Here is a 21,359-nt window from a genome sequence, read left to right as displayed (position 1 = left end):
GATTAAGTCTTAAGTAGTCTCATATCAGAATACATTTCTCCCTCTTTTAAGCAATTTTTCGTCCATAATTGTCTTTTTCTCTTCTTCACTTTGCTATCGTCATGAATCGCACCAATCAACAATACTGCTAACGCTTTGTGTTTAGTTACAAGAGGCATAGTAGTAAAATATCACAGCACGTCAATACTACACAATATCACAAGACCACAACCAACTTCTAGCACGTCACGGGACTGACTAAACTGTCAGTGTGTGGGGCACAAAGTGCCATGGCAGGCACGGCGTGCCAGTATAAAAAACTGCACGGAGTGCAGTGCACGTCTAGTGTATGGGCCGCTTAACAACTTTGGAACCAACTGATGAAATGAACAAAAATGTAAGGTCTCTAAGGATCTCATCTTCTTCTGGAGTACATGAAATATCATAAATAACCTCGAATGTTGTGCTCATGAACTCATAACACCCCTAGTAAAAATTACAAATTTATCCATTCAGAAAGGCATTTTCACACTCAAATGTAAAATAGCCAAAATCTTTACAAAACTTAAACAAGGTTACCCTCAAAACATTGCCAATTACAGACCAATCTCTCTTCTCCCATCACTCTCAAAACTTATTGAAAAAGTAATTTTTATTAGACTATTAAAGTATCTAGGAGATAACCAAATACTAACTGACAAACAACATGGGTTCATCTCTGTTGCCAATGGGTCATTAAAGAGAACCAAGACAACTAGTACTCATGAAGCCACAAGAACAGCATATCACATGTTATTCGAAGCAGTCTGGGGTGCTTCTTAAGGTTGCAATCTCCACAGATTTCTGGTAATGTAGAAAAAAGCAATAAGGTTAAAGGCTGGCATAGGACCTAGCGAGAGCTGCAAAAATATTTCTAAAAAGTGGAACATTTTCAAAAACAATAACATCCATTTACATCATAGAAACCATAATTTACTGCATAACTAAGGATCCTTCAAAACAAAGAGATCTACACTGCTATTACACTAGACAAGCAGGGGATTATACTCTACCAGTCCATAGAACAGCAATGTTCGAGAAAAACCATCATATGCTGGAATGAAACTCTTCAACAAGCTAATAGACCATCTTAAAGACAACCCAGGATCTATAAAGAGAAACCTACGGTGTTGGCTGCAATACAACGTATACTGCACACTAGATGAGTTCTTCTCCAAAATAAGTATGTATTTTTGGAGAGAAGACCCCCTTAAACCTTAATCTGCCCGTTATAATATGTTCAGTAGCCTGTGTGAAAATAAGAGAGAAAGGGGGAAATTGGGTAAAGTACAATTTCGACAGTGTTGATAAAAAGTTCTTCGGTCACATACAGTTTTTGGACCTGCGGTATCTCATAAGATCCAAAGCCTGATGTCTTAGCGGCTATTGGCTCTTCCAAAACAGACCTCGTTATGACGCATTAATGTTCCGTTGTGATAAGTGTTTGATACTGGATTTGAATTTGAGTTTGAGTAATAAAAACCCATATAGAGTCTTTTGTTACAGTAAATTATGCAACGATTGTCATTCCTTGCGCTCTGATTTCCAAATTATGCCACAGCGAGGTCAATATGTCGATTACAGCAGGTTGGCAGGAGACTGCAGGCAGGATGGATGAAGGCTGTGGCCGTGTGTGAATGTGAGCACCCATGTGCATCACTGACATTGGTACTCTTAAACTGGGTCAGTGGTCCCCCTGTTTGCGGTTTGTAGGGTAGTCGATGGACACTTCAAACTTCCAGATATGCATGCAACTAGAACGTCAATCTACATTTTCCAGATCCTCTACTGTTCCAATTGAGATATGTTTAAATGTTCTTTTAATGAAAGTGGCATTATATGAGTTCTGTCAATATCGAGTGTTCGAAAAAGAATTCTTCAGAATTTTTTAAGTTGGATGGATTTTTAAACCGTGGACGTGATATCGTATATAAACGCGATTTTCAGATTCATCACATCTCATGAAGAGCATGAGGCAAAGTTTTATCTCATAGATTGGTATAGCTGACTAACCTTGAGCGAGTGACTCATAGATCACACAATGGAACGCGTTCAGTGGTTCAGCACGTATAATTGTTTCGCGGAAATTAATTCTGCTACCACTGTAAAGCTGACTTACACGGGAGCGACACATGCTAAGATGACTCGTGGAAATAAATTCTCATCCCAGCAATATGGAATGAAAGTATATGGATCCCCACTCAAAAATAGCGGTTGTGTAAGGTACACTCTCGCCCAGGAGGGTGTCAAGTGAAATCCCTGAATAGGCATTTCAGTTGACATGCACTGAGAACAGTACCAACTGATAAGTTACATTTATATGTGAGCAACCTTATATATGTCAAGGAGTGGCACAAGGGTGGAAGGGTGGATCGATAGGTAAAGTATACTGTGGTGGATGGCTGTTGGAGTGGGTGGAGCTGCCTTAGTATCTAGCTTGAACACGAGGGAGATATGTCCACTGCCCGATTTTACTGGAAGTCTGGATCAGAGCAGTTCTTTGCCTCCCAAAGTAACATGACTGAGAAATAGACCGCTATCCTTTCTCACGGGATCTTAAGAGGAGGCGGTCCCTATCCCTACCGTGCCCATCCTGAATATCTTAACCACTCCAGAAGCAAGCGCAAAGTTTCTATTAGGGCCAAGTGCACTGAGAGTTTTCTCAAATATTTGGCCCAACTCAACAAAAAATGCATATTATTTTTCTGAAAAATCGATCTGGCCGCCAAGAAACGACACCTGATAACATCTCTGAACTTTATTCCTCTTTCCAGGCGTTTATAAACGCCAAAACTTATTCAACAGACTTTTCAGAGTTAGGGTTATTTTTCAGGAACTCTGTATTACGAATCGCCATCTTATAGGTAGAATGGTTATTATAATAGGGGAATTCAAGAATGGATCCTTCATGTGAATTAGAAAGAGAGATGCTATTACAAGAATATTTCATTCTCAGCAATATACATTTGAAATTACCATACACTCTATTCTATTTAGTAAAAATTCAATACCTACAACATAGTTATATAGAGTAGGATTTTTGGAGGTCCAATCCTACTTGACCAATAACCAATCCCCCAATTCTTCACACGCGACTTCGCAAACAATTTTTCCATTTCCAATTCGATGGTCATCTCTGTTGATGTCATTATCACTTAGCAAATAATGGATTTATCTGTATTATTTTAAGTATACAGATGTTTGTGGGTATGTTTATGCACAGATTAAAAATGTTAAGGCTCGCAAGAGCGCAGTATTCAACTTTTTATAGAAAGTTTTTAAATGTCGGTTTATACAATTAAGAGAGCAATTTATTATTTAAAAAACATGTGTCATACGCATGTGAAGTAATATCAGAAGAAAACATGTTTCTACAAATATTTTTATCATAAGTGTTCTATGCAGCGCTTTCAGGAGTGCGAGCGAACGTGCAGATATGACTAGTACATTTATTGAGTGCTTCCTTTCCAACGCCACGATATCCTAAATACCAGCTTATAAAGTATATAGTTAAATACTTGTGAGTGACTGATCTTGTAACATACCAAACTAAATAACATACAGTGGAAAAAATAACAAGCAATGCACTAACTTTGACGCGAATACTCGATATAGTTTTATACTGCAAATCAGTTTCGCGTTGCAATTATACAACTAGCAAAAATGCATTTATCAATACAAACTTTATTGTAAGTACAACTAAAGGTTACTAATTTTACGGCCGTAACTAAAGGATATCCCTACAAAGTAAATACTGTAGTCAAATTCATAACTAATTTTTTGTAACACATAACGTAAATTTAACATAACTATTTCTCAATACAATTCATTAATAAGAAACAATACCAATATTAAAAATATAAAAAATTGAAGTGTAAAAGCATAAAACAAAACAATAAATGAGATTTTGAAAGAGATACCATCAGTGCGAGGCTAGACGCTTGGGTAGTATTCCCGCACTTCTGGCAAAGTTTTGTAAAGTCAAAAACAGTTTTAAATTCACAATAAACGTTTGTAACACTGTTACTGTCTAATAAAATGACGAACTCCTTAGTTCGTCTACTAATAATTAAGATATCAAATATATTTCTAACGCAAATTCGGTTGAAAAAAAAATCTATTTACATTTTATTAAAATGTTCTATAAATAAATAATTATACTATATTAAGTAAAATTGAATATTAAACCATAATACTACACAACACCAAAAATATGATGTGGATAATGAAGAAAGTATAACTTACTAAAAATAGTAAAGTGACAATATGTACTTAGAAGCTAGTGCATGAGTAACACCAGTTACTTGAACTATTATAACATTACTGTATAACACACCTAAATTTGCAGTGGTATACACTGGTATGATTTTTATATTTCTTATTTATTTATTTTTATTAAAGTCTTTGTTCCGTAACATAGATCATGAAACCTCTTCATATAAGGTTTTTATATTATGATATAAAAGTATCCTCAAAGTATTTTAAAGTATCATAAAGTATCTCTCAACAAGCATCATCAAGAATAACTTGGTCGTACTTAATCGAACTATCTAAATAGATTATAATAATATTTTTTAAATCTTAAAGGGTTTTACTTCAAATTCAGCGTAACTAATATGGTATCTGTAGTATGCCATATTTGATATCTGTTAAACCTTTTCAGTTCCTATGGTTTTCATAGACGAGGGGACGAACTGTGTTTAAAATTAAGTTAACGTATCGATTATCTTGTACTTAATTATTTTAAAATTATAAACATATAAGTACGGGTAACTCACGAGAACAATATTGTACAGGATATTCTACAGTGCGTTCTAATATTGAGTGTACCCATGTATTGGAAGGAATTTCGATTTTAGCTAAAGAATTTCGATTGCTACTAGTTACGGTACCTATCTCAGCAGTGCGTCTTATTACCCATAGATTTGATTAGAACATTCTTTGTTAAAACTAATAATATAATTTCAACTGTAACGATGAATTCGTAATAAATTACTAAAAATCATATTTTGAAATATGTTCGCGGCTGAAACTCTAAAAAAATGTTCTGGTTCAATCCCAACTGGTAGTATAAGAATGTTCATAATTGTTATTATTGAAGCTGCTTATTATTATTATTCACAATACACTCTTGAAAACACTTCTTAAACTTAAGATATTCATACTGAAAGTGGTTCAACGATAATATTGGTTTCGTTCCACTAAGTTGCGTGAAAACACTTCTTAAACTTAAGGTATTCATACTGAAAGTGGTTCAACGATAATATTGGTTTCGTTCCACTAAGTTGCGTGAAAACACTTCTTAAACTTAAGATATTCATACTGAAAGTGGTTCAACGATAATATTGGATTCGTTCCACTAAGTTGCGTGAAAACACTTCTTAAACTTAAGGTATTCATACTGAAAGTGGTTCAACGATAATATTGGTTTCGTTCCACTAAGTTGCGTGAAAACACTTCTTAAACTTAAGGTATTCATACTGAAAGTGGTTCAACGATAATATTGGTTTCGTTCCACTAAGTTGCGTGAAAACACTTCTTAAACTTAAGATATTCATACTGAAAGTGGTTCAACGATAATATTGGTTTCGTTCCACTAAGTTGCGTGAAAACACTTCTTAAACTTAAGGTATTCATACTGAAAGTGGTTCAACGATAATATTGGTTTCGTTCCACTAAGTTGCGTGAAAACACTTCTTAAACTCAAGGTATTCATACTGAAAGTGGTTCAACAATAATATTGGTTTCGTTCCACTAAGTTGCGTGAAAACACTTCTTAAACTTAAGGTATTCATACTGAAAGTGGTTCAACGATAATATTGGTTTCGTTCCACTAAGTTGCGTGAAAACACTTCTTAAACTTAAGGTATTCATACTGAAAGTGGTTCAACGATAATATTGGTTTCGTTCCACTAAGTTGCGTGAAAACACTTCTTAAACTTAAGGTATTCATACTGAAAGTGGTTCAACGATAATATTGGTTTCGTTCCACTAATTTGCGTGAAAACACTTTTTAAACTTAAGATATTCATACTGAAAGTGGTTCAACGATAATATTGGTTTCGTTCCACTAAGTTGCGTGATTAATAAACGTATTCCTTTATTACATCGTAATAATAGATAGATTATAATCCTTTATCGGTATAGTGAATCACACTCGCTCCTTAAAATTTGAAATTCTTTCAACTTTTTTGTCTACCGCAGAAGTGAATTGTTAACCTTATCTCTTCATTTGTAAGGTAAAGTTAACGTGTAAATAAGATTTCCGTCATAGGAATTCAAAAGCTTCTTTCAAAATGACTCGTGGGACACACTGCTCAAATACACATCCATTGAGACTATGTTCTCAGTGTTCTCCGAAATATTTATGGGCGTCTTGTTTTCTCTTAGTTCGGACAACTTGCTAGATCACCCAGTCCGAAAAGGATAAAAAAGTTCGAAAAACTGCGTAAAACTTATATTTACGAGAGAAACAACGCAAAGGGTAATTCGTAAAGTAAATAATACGATTTAAAGTTTGAAACCGAACCTCAACTAAACGTGTAACAATACGTCATAGCAATGTAAACGATACATCTCAGGTAGTGAAATCCAGCAAAAGAAAGCAACTCAGAAAATTATAAACGACTGCAATCCATCATAAGTGTCATGCAGTGAGTGGACTTGAGCACGGTTCACGCCATGACAATAATCCAGTTGAGATAGCATCTGTTCTCAACCACATTTTTTGTACAATATTAAAAGAACACGTTTGAATTCCTGCTTGTCATCATATCTCATATTTAAAGTAATTTCAGTGTTATTTTCTTTTATTGTTCGTGCATTCAAGCATGATAATTTACGTAAAACGCTACTATACGAAAGAACATTTGTGATAAACCATTTTATCTTGTATTATAAATGTATTCCAAATATATTAGTAATGTATGCAAATGGCGCAATGTAGCGGGTACAAAAAGTGACCTTTCTTGTCGAAAATTTAATTTTGTCTTCGATTTTGCTATTTGATTTGATCTACGACTTCTCTTTAGTCGGGACAGAGAGCTTCGGGAAGAAAGGCTGCAAAGGTTATACTTTGGGAATACTTTTGAATATTTTCAATGAAGAATTTGCTACTATACGGTGTTTTCTAGGGGTTATATGGGGAAATCTAGAATTATACGAAATATTCAAGTTTCTAGCATACCAGGAAGTGTTCAACTCTGTGTACTGAGTACCTCTGAGGGTTATGACGAGCTGCTTGATTAGTTTTAGAGTATTTCATCTACGACAATACAATTTATCAGCAGAATAAGTTGATCAGTGGTTTGATTCAAGACCAGAGAAGTTCCCGGAGTAGGGGAATAAAGTTACCGGGATTTAAAATAACAGAGGTTTCTTCTCAGGAGAGAACTGTGTATGTTATGAGAATAAGTATGTCAGAGTGACGTGTATCTTGGAAATGTTTGTTCACCGTCTTAGTCACTATGCCGCTATATACGAATCCTAAATAATTCAAAACTTTGAACAGGGAGAATTTTCCTGAATTTATTAACAAATAACAAATGTTGGGTGAACATAAATAAAATTCACTCTATCCCTGTCTACTATTGACGCTTCACTACTGGTCAACCAATTCCTAGGGGGAGGATGAAGACAGTCTCCCATTTCTCACAAAAAATTGCGTTTTGCGGCCAAACCATTGAGGATATGACACACAGTTACTAGAAATTTTTGTATATCACGTGGTTTTGTAATTTATTTTAAAATGTTTTGAACTACAACTAAGGGTTTGGCCGCTATCGAGCCCGGAATCTAAATTCTCACGTGAAAATTACAAAAATTTGACACATAATTGCGTTTTGCGGGCAAACTAATGGAGATAGAGCAAAAATCTGGATCTTTTTTGTAGTTCACATTATTTTGTAATAAAATCAAATTTTTTAGTTACAATAAATGGTTTGGCTGCGATCGAGTCAGAAACAACATATGCACTTAAAAATTACAAAAGTATTTGCTTTTAAACGCGTTTTGCGACCAAACCATTGAGGATAGGGCAAAATGTTACTGGTCCTTCTGTGTAGATCACATATTTTCCTAATTCACATTGACTATTTTTTTAGGTACGACCAACGGTTCGGCCCATAAACTAAATTTTCACGTAAAAATTACAAAGTTTTGCACATAATCGCATTTTTCGGCGAAACGAATAAAGATAGGGCAAAAGGTTATTGATCCTATATTTCATGAAATTGTATTAAAAAACACACTCTGTCACTATATTATAGCAAGTACTTTTTGTGATTCAATGTTTATTGAAATTAAATAAGGCTATTGCCATTGCTTTCATTCAAATTGCTTTTATTATACAATTTAATGTAAATAAAAGTCGTTTGACAGGTATTTGGTCTTCCGATCATATGTTAGTTTGCTTATTTAAAACACATATGTGGCAGATACGGCCAAATACAAATTAATTGAATCGGAAAAAGTAAGCGCTCTGTGGTGTAATGGTAGCACATTCACCCGGCAAGTGAGAGATCCGGGTTCGACTCCCGGCGGAGCAAGTACTTTTTGTGATTCAATGTTTATTGAAATTAAATAAGGCTATTGCCATTTATACAATTTAATGTAAATAAAAGTCGTTTGACAGGTATTTGGTCTTCCGATCATATGTTAGTTTGCTTATTTAAACACATATGTGGCAGATACGGCCAAATACAAATTAATTGAATCGGAAAAAGTAAGCGCTCTGTGGTGTAATGGTAGCACATTCACCCGGCAAGTGAGAGATCCGGGTTCGACTCCCGGCGGAGCAAGTACTTTTTGTGATTCAATGTTTATTGAAATTAAATAAGGCTATTGCCATTTATACAATTTAATGTAAATAAAAGTCGTTTGACAGGTATTTGGTCTTCCGATCATATGTTAGTTTGCTTATTTAAACACATATGTGGCAGATACGGCCAAATACAAATTAATTGAATCGGAAAAAGTAAGCGCTCTGTGGTGTAATGGTAGCACATTCACCCGGCAAGTGAGAGATCCGGGTTCGACTCCCGGCGGAGCAAGTACTTTTTGTGATTCAATGTTTATTGAAATTATATATACATATATAATATATATATATATATATATATATATATATATATATATATATATATATATATATATATATATATATATATATATTGACGCTTCTGTATCGCTCATCCTGTTCCCCGATGTGGGGTTCTAGACGTATACTAGTCATTCGTTTACATAGTAAGCAATATAAGCTTACCCAGTAGGGATCACTTCTGGCTGGTGATCACACGTCCTAGCAAATAGTTATAGAAGCTAAAAGGCTCTAAGTACCTTAAAATCAGTAGCAGTACAAGATGTAACTATAACCCACCAGGGATCACTTCTGGCTGGTTTATACCTTCCAGTTGAACCCACCACTGGGCACAGTAAAAACCGATGTGTCACTTAAATCTGGGCAACCTTATGGATATCCAGGAGCGGCACATCACTAACCGCAAATGTCTAGATTCTGGGGTTATGGGCAATTCGATAGGTCTAGTCTACTGTGGGAGATGACTGTTGGAGTTGGTGGGGTTTGTTCTCTGACCTCAGAGGTTCTTGCTAGCCTCAAGGATGTGCCACCCCCTGCCTGCTTTGACTGGAGAGGCTGATTCAGAGCTGGCCTCCCCTTCTTCCGGGGAGACATGACTTTGAGATGTAGTGCCCTAATTCTTCCTCATGGATCTCGATAGGAGGCGGCCCCTACTCGCTAATCTTACCCATCCTGGATATCCTGTCATTCCGGAAGCAGCGCAAAGGTTCTTACAGGACTAAGTGCAATTTTATAAGCTTCTTGTTCTAAGAGAAAAAAAAAAGAAAAAAACCCAATATAAGCTCAATCCGGTATGAAATTTGAATTGCACAAATTGTAGTCAAACAAATTTAAAACTTCTAAAATTGCCGATTTACGACTAGAATTGTCCAATTGAGGGCGTTTTCGGACTTACGGAAGGATATACGACGAAAAACCGCTTGACCTTTTTTGTAGATCTCAGTAAGCTAAACAAAACTGGCAACAAATTACCTCCCTGCAATACTCCAAAACCAACATACTAGAGAATTGTGCCACATAAAATATAATCGAACCTCAATTCATTCGTACTTGTTTACAGATTAGTGCATTGCTGAGATGCACCTTCGACCACGATATCAATCTGAAATACATAACTTGAGCCTGATACAATTTAAACCGCTGTTACGACAAGCGAATACTCAAGACTGTCAATAATTTCAGCACAAACAGCAACGCTGAGGCAAATCGGTTATGTACGCCTCTCGATGGCGCTGAGTCAAGATTTTACGGAGTGTTTGATACCAGTCTGTTCGGCTAGCTGAACAGATACATAGAGTAATCCTGTCAGGACTGACCTATTTATGTTCATTTTATATATTGTTTTTAAGTTTTAAAATTTAATTCCAAGTGAGAATAATTGTAATAGATCTCTCTCTCCCTCCCTCCCTTCCCCCCTCTGTCTGTCTGTCTGTTTGTCTGTCTGTCTGTCTGTCTCTCTCTCTCTTCTCTCTCTCTCTCTCTCTCTCTCTCTCTCTCTCTCTCCTCTCTCTCTCTCCTGTTTAGATATATATATATATATATATATATATATATATATATATATATATATATATATATATATATATATATATACTTAAAAAAGACCGAAGGTTAGGTTAATGAGTAAGTGTTGAAGATTTTGAAAACTAATACCATTTAGTTGTTCAGTAAAAATATTTAGTTCTTTATAAATGTGCGTTTGTATATTGAAGGTGGGTTGGATTTCTCTAATTAACATTTGTAACTCTAATGATTTAGAGTAATTTCAGTTTGTTCATAATTAAATTTCCTTGTATTATAAATATTATTATATATTATAGTATATATATAATAATAATATATATTATAGTATTATATATTATTATTGTAGAACTTGGGTTTGATGCTTAGTTTGTTTTTCCTTTTTTTAATTAACAAGCTGATGATGACTCCCTCACAAGTGCAAGATTTGTTTCTTTTTGGTTTTGTATATTTTTCTCAAGCTTGTAAATTGTTTCATACTTTATTTACGTGCATTTGAATGAGAAAATTTTATTATTATTACAATAAGCGTACATAACTAGTTTATAATGGAACGGTATATGACCATGAAACTATTTGATGTAGCCAAACTTGTAAACTGTTTTTAATTAGGTATCCTGCACACAGCGTACTGTACGTAATAACGTTGTGTATAATTAAAGTTGAAAATGCTCTTAAACTTTTATATTCTCATAATTTCATTAAGATTACTTTTTTAGAACTCTTTCAAGGCCAAAAGACCAGACTGCTCTTACCCGCAAAGCGCTATTATCGTGTGTGTGTCGACAGGTCATAAATTATAAATCAAGTCGTTGTTTTATTTCATGACATGTCATATTGTCAGTAATGTGTTGCATTTAAAATTACCTAACGAAGCCTTCTCATCAGTCAACAACTTCCAGTTGACAAAGAAGCTGTTGCAGTCGTATCGGAACAATAAGTCGTGAGCAAACACTTTTTTATTCAGTTGAACGTAAGTAATGTACTGTAATATAATTCCCACAGCTCAAGAGGCTATTACTCATGGATTATGTAATCTTTGTTTATTGTTTGTTTGCATCGACAACTCTGTTTGGTTAGAACAGGCAGCCTCTATTAACTCTGTACGAGAAGTGTTTGTTTCAGTCGGCAAAATAAAGAATATCTGTGTCCAAATCGGAAGATATATAAGTTATTGCTCAGATGACTTCTTTAAGGTATGGTTTACACCGGATTTCAGTTAGAAATATAATTTGTAAAAATTAACAGGGGGTGATTAAGTTCCCTTTTCTTGGCAGGCATCGAAGCTTCTACAAAAAATAACTCCTGTGTCCTATTCCTAGTGGGTCGAGAAACTCAAGAACTCGAATATTAAATTTTGTGAGTAAAACTGACCCCTACAGGCTAAAATTGGATGTTTGAATGAGATCTATTGTGGAGTTGTATGACACAATTTAAGCAAGTAAAATGTTGACATTTGCCATGCGTTGTAGAATGTTCCGGCAATAAAAATCTGATTTGATTTGATTTGGATAGGTTTTAATAGTGTGAATTTTACGGCCCAGACATGTCTTTGAATCAATCAGAAACAATCAGATCTAGTACGTACAACTAGTATGGGATGATGATCTAGTGGTAATTTAAAAAATTAATCAGCATACTCGAGATTACGGGTTCTGATGCCAAGACACAACACCCGTATCGATCAATTTGATCTAATCGGCGATGAGTGATTTCTCAAGTCTATAATAAATAACACTAAGGCGTTGACAAAGTGTTTATGTATTCTGGTGCCTGCATAATTCCCATATAAATCAATATAAATATATAGCATTACCTGAATTCAAGACCTTTTAGGACTTCTGTTTAACATGGGAATGGTCAAAACACCAAGCACCCATGGCCATTACATTATTCAAAACGCGTTTTGCTAGTTTAAGTCGCGAAACAAGTATACATTATGTCATACGTTAACACTATACCCTTTTACTTTTATTTGTAAATATAAAGCTCATTAAACACCAATAAACATTACCCGTATACTGCGGTATCAATTATGGAAAATGCTAATAGGAGTTATTATTACTATTAAAAAGGAATTAAAATTAATAAAAACACAATTTTAAACACTTATAAACAAAAGTAAAACATAAATAAAAACTATAAACATCCAGCATTTAGTGTTAAACACACATTTATTTGGCAGCGAACGTGAAGGTGGTTCGGCTCAAATTTAGCAAAAAAATTATTTTTTATTTTTTATTTGTGAATTGTTTTCTACAACTCTTTACCTTTAATTTAACACAAATTTCATTTAAATAAGATGAGTATTAGTGGTTTTATTGATATTTTAGTTTGTGAAAGCACATACATTTTTTACTGGTACCGTTGGTTAGCAACCTTGATTGTGCTCTTGAACACACTTTATATAATACACACCTACTATTTTAGGTTATATTGTTTGTTGTAACCTTCCTCCTACAGTTATGGCAGAGACAAAGCCCATTTTTAGAGATTTATCTCAAGAACATTTGTTGCGGAAGTGCCTCCATGGTGGAACACAAAATCCTTGCGAGAGCCTGAACAGCATAATTTGGAACCGGTTACCGAAATCGACCTTTGTGATGAAGAACACACTTGACTTGGGAATTTATGAAGCCATTGCTACCTTCAATGATGGCAATATCACAAAGTTTAAAATCCTGAGTAAATTTGGTATTTCCCCTGGCCCAATCTGCATAAACACAATGAAGAACTTTGACTTGACCCGGATTAAAAACGCTGAGAAAGATATGTTGGAAATCGAGAAAAAGTGCCGGAAACAGCGAGAGATTGCTAAAAAAAGACTAAGAGGACATGTATGAAGAGCAGGAAGATCCAGAAAACCCTTCATATGGGCCAGGCATGCACTAAGGTAGGATTACTTATGTCACTGTGGTTAAATGATGTTTACTAGCGATTTTCCAAAAAAACAGATTTTTTACACTTAGGAACAATTTTCTCCTAGACTACTTGAGTTATTGCATTGATTTTGGTTTTCTTTGTTATTTACACTACAATGAACAATATGAATGATGGGATATTCATTATTTATACTAGAATATATTTTTTTTATTAAAAATAAATTTTAATTTTAAATGTTTTTTTTCAACATTTTTTTGTTTTAAATTAAAAATGTGTTATTTTCATTTAATTCAAAAACCCATCACTTAAATGTTAGGTGTAAGGATAAGGATCAAAATTTAAAAAAAAATAGCTTATTACCTCTAATGGTTTTGGAGTTGTGTGTTCCTAAGTTTGTGCTTTTTAACATGGAAAGGATAGGACTAGCCGAACCCCCTTGGCTGTTCGGTCAATAAATATACCTAGTCAAAATATTTTATTTAGCCTCCTGCTACAGATCAGCACCTGTGTAGTTAATTATATTGTTGGTTCTAGAAATTGGCAACATTCTCAGATACGGTTTAAATTAGTTAGTCACATTTTTGGAAAACGGTTTTTAAGGTAGGCTACGGAAAGTTATAAAATGGAAGCATTTATTTTCTTGAATTTAAAAATAGCCATGTTTTACAATTAATGTCTTTTCTGTCAGATCTGACTCATTATGAAAATCTCTACTTTTAATACATTCTTAACAGCCTAATAAAAACTGTTTCTAATAAAGACAATATAATACACAAATTCAAGAACGTTTATCTGTTATTTTATAATGAATACACCTGTGTAGGGGCTCCTGCAAAACAAACTGAGTTATGTTTTCAGCAATCGGAGAGAAATAAAATAAAATAATAAAAATCGAGTTATAGTGAAGTGCCAATAATCTAAAATACATAATATAACCAACTATAAATGAATACATGTTGGAATACAGCTTAAAACTAAACGAATAGAGCAATTTAAAATAAATACTCTACAATTTTGTAAAATTTAACATTCTAGTTTTGAATCGATAGTAAAAAACTATCGATGCCTCTATACCCAACAACCACTCTTTCAGTCTTAAATGAAAAATCTGCTTGTTTTAGCAAACTTTATGAAATTCGTTAGTTTACTGAACATTCATGGAGCAACGAAATTAAGTTCTGGTAAAATAAGCTAACTGAGGTTTCCAGATGAAAACATTATTTGGATTTCCAAGTTTATGTAAATAATAACTAACATTTCCTTAACTGTTTTGTTATAAGGTAAGTTTAAATTTTAAACAAATGCTAAACATATTTTCCATTTAGAACTGAAAGATGTTTTATGGTGTAACTTGATAAATAATAATGATCTTATTAAAAACAAGAAACATGTCACGTGATGCAGTATAGCGTAAAGGAAAAGTAATATTGAAACCCGAATATGTCCCTTTGCCGGCTTTCCTCATCTAAACAAACATACAGGAAATAGTATATATATATATATATATATATTTGTACGATATATTTCGATGTGTACTCTTATTTACACTTTACCATAAAAACTTATCATTATTCGATATCAGACAAATATTTATAACAAATATAAGTATAAAATTAACCTAGGAATATTTCAGCAATACATATTGACGCATTGCTTAATGTAAAATTGCATAACAAACTTATTACGTTATCTATTATAAGAACAATTCATTTTATTATCCATGAGCGTTTAATTTATTTACTATTCTCTTACAACGCGTCTTAACTATTTAACGATAGTTGTAAATTTAATCTGTTCTAATTGGAAAGTCGATAAGTAAGCCTTATAACAAATTACGTAGGAACTATATTCTATAAAGGTAAATTAATTAATTACCACCTTGTCGTAGATCATGTATAAGACAGTATCGATCATTTATTATTTAATCAAATTAGGTTTAACTAAATAAAATAATACTTTAAATGCACGTTAAAGTATATCTATGCAATAAAACAATACACAATCTGCATATAAAGTATGAGAGTACTATGGGAGCGAAATGCGTAGAAGTGCATAGAGGAAATGATGACCAATTGTGTATGTCCGTTTTGTGAAAAATTGTGAAATCGTTGCCCTTGAACAATGACACAACAGACAATATAATCCACGATCTATCTATACAGCTACTGCTGTATAGATAAAATTATAAGTTTGTCAATTAATAACTGCATCACTTTAACCTCTTTCTTAAAAATTATAAAATTTGTTTTTATGTACGCCACTGGATTATTTAAGGACTTATTTAAAAAAAAACTGTAAACTTCGATACAAAATATTTATTTAACTGCAAAAAGATAATTTGGACCTTTGCCAATAACTCATCAAATATATAGTATGGCTTATTTGGGATGGTTTCATTCAGCGTTTTATTTTGAGTTTGTTGGTACAATTATGATATACTGTTCTGATATAAATCAGTGTAATTACTGATTTAATTGTATTCGTGTCCACCGATTATATCTATGTTGATAATGGTATTATAAGTATTCTATAATTTGTATCGTATCTTCGGCTAAGTATGATATCCGTGTTGTATTTCCTTGTAAATACACACGAGGAATATATAAGGAAACACGCGAGTACATTAAGACAATAATTGTAAAACTCGCTGCTTAGTGTCTTTCAAAAATGCATGTCATTCCCTGGATATGGATCAAGGTCAAAAGAAGTTTAGTAAATCGCACGATAAATAAATAATGGATTGATACGTTAGCATTGACCAAAATTTAACAAAACTATGACTAATGTACAAGTATTAAAAATTACAATTTACAAAAATTGTTTTTCCATACAATAAAATATAGTGTAGTATGATTTGTTCAAGTGGTATAATTTAATTTATTTCTATAAATAGTTTGTTTCGGTAGTTTTTTGCACTGTTGAGGTACCATTTCGAACTTGATTGGATCCATTTAAATTGAAAGCTTGGTTGCAAGTTGTGCAATGTCGACTGTAAAAAAATACAATAATGTTATTTGGCATGTTGTGCACATAAGTGCTCTTTCCTTTTTAACAATCAATGTTTTAGTGTGGTAAATTAAGATAGTACTTTTATTTATATATATATTAGTTCTTAGACTTATGGGGTCGGTATCATACTAATTTCAAAAAATTTTTCAGTTTACACCACGTCGTAACATTCCTTTTGAACAATTAAATTATTTCTTGTCTTGGTGTGATAGCCTTCTTCAGTAAAAGTGTTTCTGTCCGGTAAACTGGATAAACTTATATATAAGATTTTGTTATTAGTCTACAGCAGATGAATAATTGAAGTTGGATACAGGAAAAGGCATCCTTTTGATTCTTCCTGACCTCTCGCAGGATGGATTTGTTTCTGCAGGGTGGTAGAGGGGGGGGGTGTAGTCAATCTGTGCCGATGATGGTCGGAATTCCTTTCCAAATGAGATACAAATTGCACCGATGATCACTTCGTGCCGGATGTAGTCTATGTGAGCCGGTTGTCACTTTTCAGACCGAACCTTTATTACACACAAGGATTCAAGCCTTCCTCAATATTTCAATTACGTTTCATTTTAAACACAATTTTGAATACACCCATTAGAAATGATTCGTCCTATTCTCCGGAATTCAGTATTTGATTGGTTCCTGGTTCCATCCATTGAGGTGTAGTAATAAAAATCTAGTATTAAACAAATTGAATCTAATCGTCTTTCAAACTTATTACGTCAAAGTCTGCATTAAATGTTTATTCACTGTAAACTCATCAGTTGAACAAAGTCATACGTAATGTTATCTTATGCAATACGTTTTATAACACATCGCTGTCAGTCGACTTGCGTCAGTTGGCTACTTTATTATCCAAAGTTTTGTAACCAGATGAATTCTGTAAGTCAAACAACAAATAAATTTAAGCCAAATGCTTGTTTTCGCTGCCATGAAAAACAGTTTCAATGGTTAATCTCAGATTCAAAACAAATACTTAAATTATTTTCGTAATGCACAGCTCCGGTTGTTTAATCCACTGATAATTTCCCTAATAATAACATGTAGTAGCAAGTTTAATAGTACAATATCCCTATTAAAAATGAACACTTCTATGATTTTTTCAAATTCATGTAGTATTTGAACTGATTACATTGCCATCGTATGTTATTAGATTTATTCATTGTATGTGTAAATAACTCATACACAATTTTTAAACCTCAAAAATGAAGCATTAGTTATTTTTGACGTGACAACGTCTTAAATTAGGTTGCGGCTCGGAGTCACTCATGAAAAAGTGTAACGCCCGGTAACGTTACGATGCCCGTCCAGTGGGTCCGCCGCACGGGATCCGCACGGGATAAAGCAGATAACTGTGGGTCCGCCGCACGGGATAAAGCAGATAACTATGTTTATGCGTGAAAATGTGGAGTGCTTAGATTCGTCATTTACAACAACTACAACAATAAAGGTAAATAATTGTACACTGATATTTCATTATCGTAAACTATGATTGATTGATTAATTGTTAGATTGACACAAAAGTTGAGAAACTGAGTTTATAGGTTATGTCATACTATTGACAAATGTTGATAGTGTTAAGTAAATTATTAGTTTAAATCACTCTGCAATCAATCGTAATTCAGTCGATTGAGAAGAAACAGCGCGTATTGCTAGTCAAACATTTAAAATAACAAATTATAACCTCTAACCTGTCATAACAGTGCGACCAAACAAACGAACTAAACCGACCAATCACCACGCGCGGAGTTAGAATTTAACTGTGTTTAGCAAGAATTTCAAATTCCAATTTTAGTAAATGTTTTATTCAACTTTACCATTTACAATAACAAATTTTAATTAATTTCAAATTATGTACAATGTTTTAGTAAACAAAATATATTTCTATAGTTAAAATTTGTGCAATTCTTATTTTCATTCAATTCCTTGTTCCTATTGTGCAATTTAATAATATTCATATCAATAAATATTCTACCGAGAAAAAGACGTTGTCACGTAAAATCTTCGCCCCTAAAAACCGACTTTACAGGCAACCATAATTTTTTTTTTTTTAATAACACTCATAATTGTCCAATAATTTTAATTTTCTTACACGAAGCTTACTTGACGATGGCATCTTAGATGTCGAAAGGCCTCGTGTAAGAAAATTAAAATTATTGGACAATTATGAGTTTTCTTTTATAGAAAATAGTATTTCCAATAAGGAGAGCTCCTCCTTCAATGAAATGTAGAGTTATTTTTCAGTTTCCTTACAATGATTTATTCAAACAGAATCTTCAGAAACACTGTTTTGTATTAACATTTATGGACTGCTGTCATTTTACAGGTCAAATATTAGTAGTACACTGCTCACATCAGGGAGTATTTACACTTCACTCAGATTATATAATAAACTTCTTGTTCAAGTTGGACATCTCATTTCTCGGACATGTAAATACGTTACAATCAAGGGATCAACTTCCATTTGGTTGAAACATTTTATTTGACTTATTTGTAATTGTTGAACCTATGTTCATCAGGAGCATTGACAGTGGGTTGGCGTCATGATGTAACTTTGTAGGATTGAGTGTTGAGAGAGAGAGAGATGATGTTGGTTATGTGTGGCGTGAGTGTATAAATGTGTGAGAGGTTCCAAGCCTCCTAATAAACCGATATAATGTTTTTATTTGGGATAAATTAAGTTTATATTGTTGTTATTAATTTATTAATCATACATTATTTATTTTATTTATTTATTTATTTATTTATTATAAGCTTCACATAGGTTTATAATTTTCAGCATTGCTAAAGATAAACATATGAATTGTCAATGTTAAAAATAAACTAAACTAATAAACTAACCTAAACTAATCAAGAAACAGTTACATATATGCAAAGCTTAATAAACTTGGTCAAAAAATTCAATAATAGGGATTGGTAACCAACTTTTATTCATTTAAGTATTCATTAACTGAATAGTATGCCCGGTTAATGAGGTAGCATTTTAGGGAGGTTTTAAATGCGTTTATGGAATTCTCCTTCTTTAGATTTGGAGGTAATTTATTATATATTTTAAGAGCTGAATAATAAGGACCCTGCTCGAATAGTTTTAATCGGTGTATGGGGTATTGTAAGGGTTGATTTCTGATGTTATGATGGTGTAATACTTGATTTTTTTGAAAAGAGTTGTTATTAGTTTTAAATATTAATAGGATTTCTAGAATATATAGAGATGGTAAAGTGAGAATGTTGCATTGTAGCGGAACATTGCTTCGTATTTATCAGCACCCATAGCTTGTCCGGAGACTCTAGAGACCCAGAGGTGTAGGCGACACTCTTGCCTCGACTTGTGCGCACAGCTACACATGTGACCGGCCTACAGTTTTAGTTTCAATGACGCACATACTGGCTTTAGTCTGCAAACTGCCAATTTTTACATTTTTTATTTTAGGTTATAATTTTTTAATTCTGCATTTTATTTCATGAAAATAGAGTCCAAACACGAAATGACTACAACATTCCTGAGGTATCTTATAAATAATTCAATGATGCCGATGATCAATTCAACTTTTTGATATCAGTTACTTACACTTTATTTTATTAATAAAGCAAATAAATCTATACTATTATATAAAAATTAAGTTGTGTCAGTCTGTGTGTTCATGTGCGTGTGTTGTACTCAATCACGTAAAACTACTGGACAGACTGTACTGAAAGTTTTCATGGACATTCTCATGGATCCTGTTTAACCTATTCTTATTCTTATTGGTTATGTAGATCCTATTCTTATTTCGAAAATACCTTCGGGCTTACATAAATCTGTATTACTCATGTAGAGTAATAACTTACTCAATGAGTAATAGAGCAATACTGATAATGGCTATTGAGGGTTTGTTTGAAAAAAAAAATGGCCCAATAATGAGTAGCCAAATTCATACATAATAGTGACCTTAAATTTTAGTTTGAGTAAATTGTTAATACCTTAGTGGTACGCTATACTCTATAGTGAAAGCATCACTAGAATGAAGAATGTTTATGTTGACACTAATGCGCAGCCAGATCTTGTCCATAACTATATTCCAATTCCAAATAGACCACACTCCTAGTATTATCGATTGATGAGTGCTGAAGAGGAAGGGTCGAAGGCCCAAATGTTATAAATGAGAAATGCTGAATTGACGTCACTACCCTTTATAGAACTGTAACTTGAAGTTGCCCTATCCTTGACACTGTATTCAATTTAAGAGCTTGACGGCCAGGGAAACGAAGAGGCCTCTATTTCTACAGTGGGTTTCGAAACGCAATTGACAAAGTCGTCTCAACTTTACTCCTACGCTTGCTGAGGGCTGAATTTCGAACCCTAGCAGTCCTAGCCACTGCATTATACTGTTATAGGGGGCTAATAGATCTTGGGAATTCCAGCCGCATTCGCTGCTTGAACGTAACCAGAATTCGCTACATTGACCTGAAAAAGCGGTCTTACGGCCATAATTGTTTAAATCACATTGCTAAAATTTCATCACCTGCGATCTTCGGGCTTAAGGCAGATCACAACAGTCCGTCACAATGTCCAGTTGTGATTTTCAGAGTATCAACTTAAGTTATATTTTTGAAAATATTAAAATTATTATGTAGTTTTATAATGTAACTGTCAACCTAGTAAGAAAATAAAATTGTTAAATTCCCATATCCCAGTACCTTGCCAATCTGTTGTGGAGGGTCGAGAGTAGCCTACTCACCGGTCACCGGTACGGTAACTGACTGAGTAACTACTGACCACTGTCCACTCCACACCCCACACCCACCCATTGTTTGGCCGGTTACTATAACAACCATTGTAACCTGCCACGGTCATTAC

The 21,359-nt window shown here is 33.6% G+C and overlaps 1 protein-coding gene across 1 annotated transcript in view; it reads right to left on the bottom strand.

Annotated features, from left to right (window-relative positions):
- LOC124368826 (MAM and LDL-receptor class A domain-containing protein 1-like) overlaps positions 1-21,274 on the bottom strand; it is a 61,255-nt gene extending 39,981 nt beyond the window's left edge. Inside the window, exon 1 of the mRNA XM_046826232.1 lies at positions 21,200-21,274. The gene's annotated coding sequence lies outside the window, so the exon portion shown is untranslated. The remainder of the gene's footprint in view (positions 1-21,199) is intronic.
- Positions 21,275-21,359: the final 85 nt, after the last annotated feature.

Source organism: Homalodisca vitripennis, chromosome X, assembly GCF_021130785.1.
Source record: "Homalodisca vitripennis isolate AUS2020 chromosome X, UT_GWSS_2.1, whole genome shotgun sequence".
NCBI lineage: Eukaryota > Metazoa > Arthropoda > Insecta > Hemiptera > Cicadellidae > Homalodisca > Homalodisca vitripennis.
Note: the sequence above shows the minus strand (reverse complement) of the source record. Positions and strands in the feature narration are given on the sequence as shown.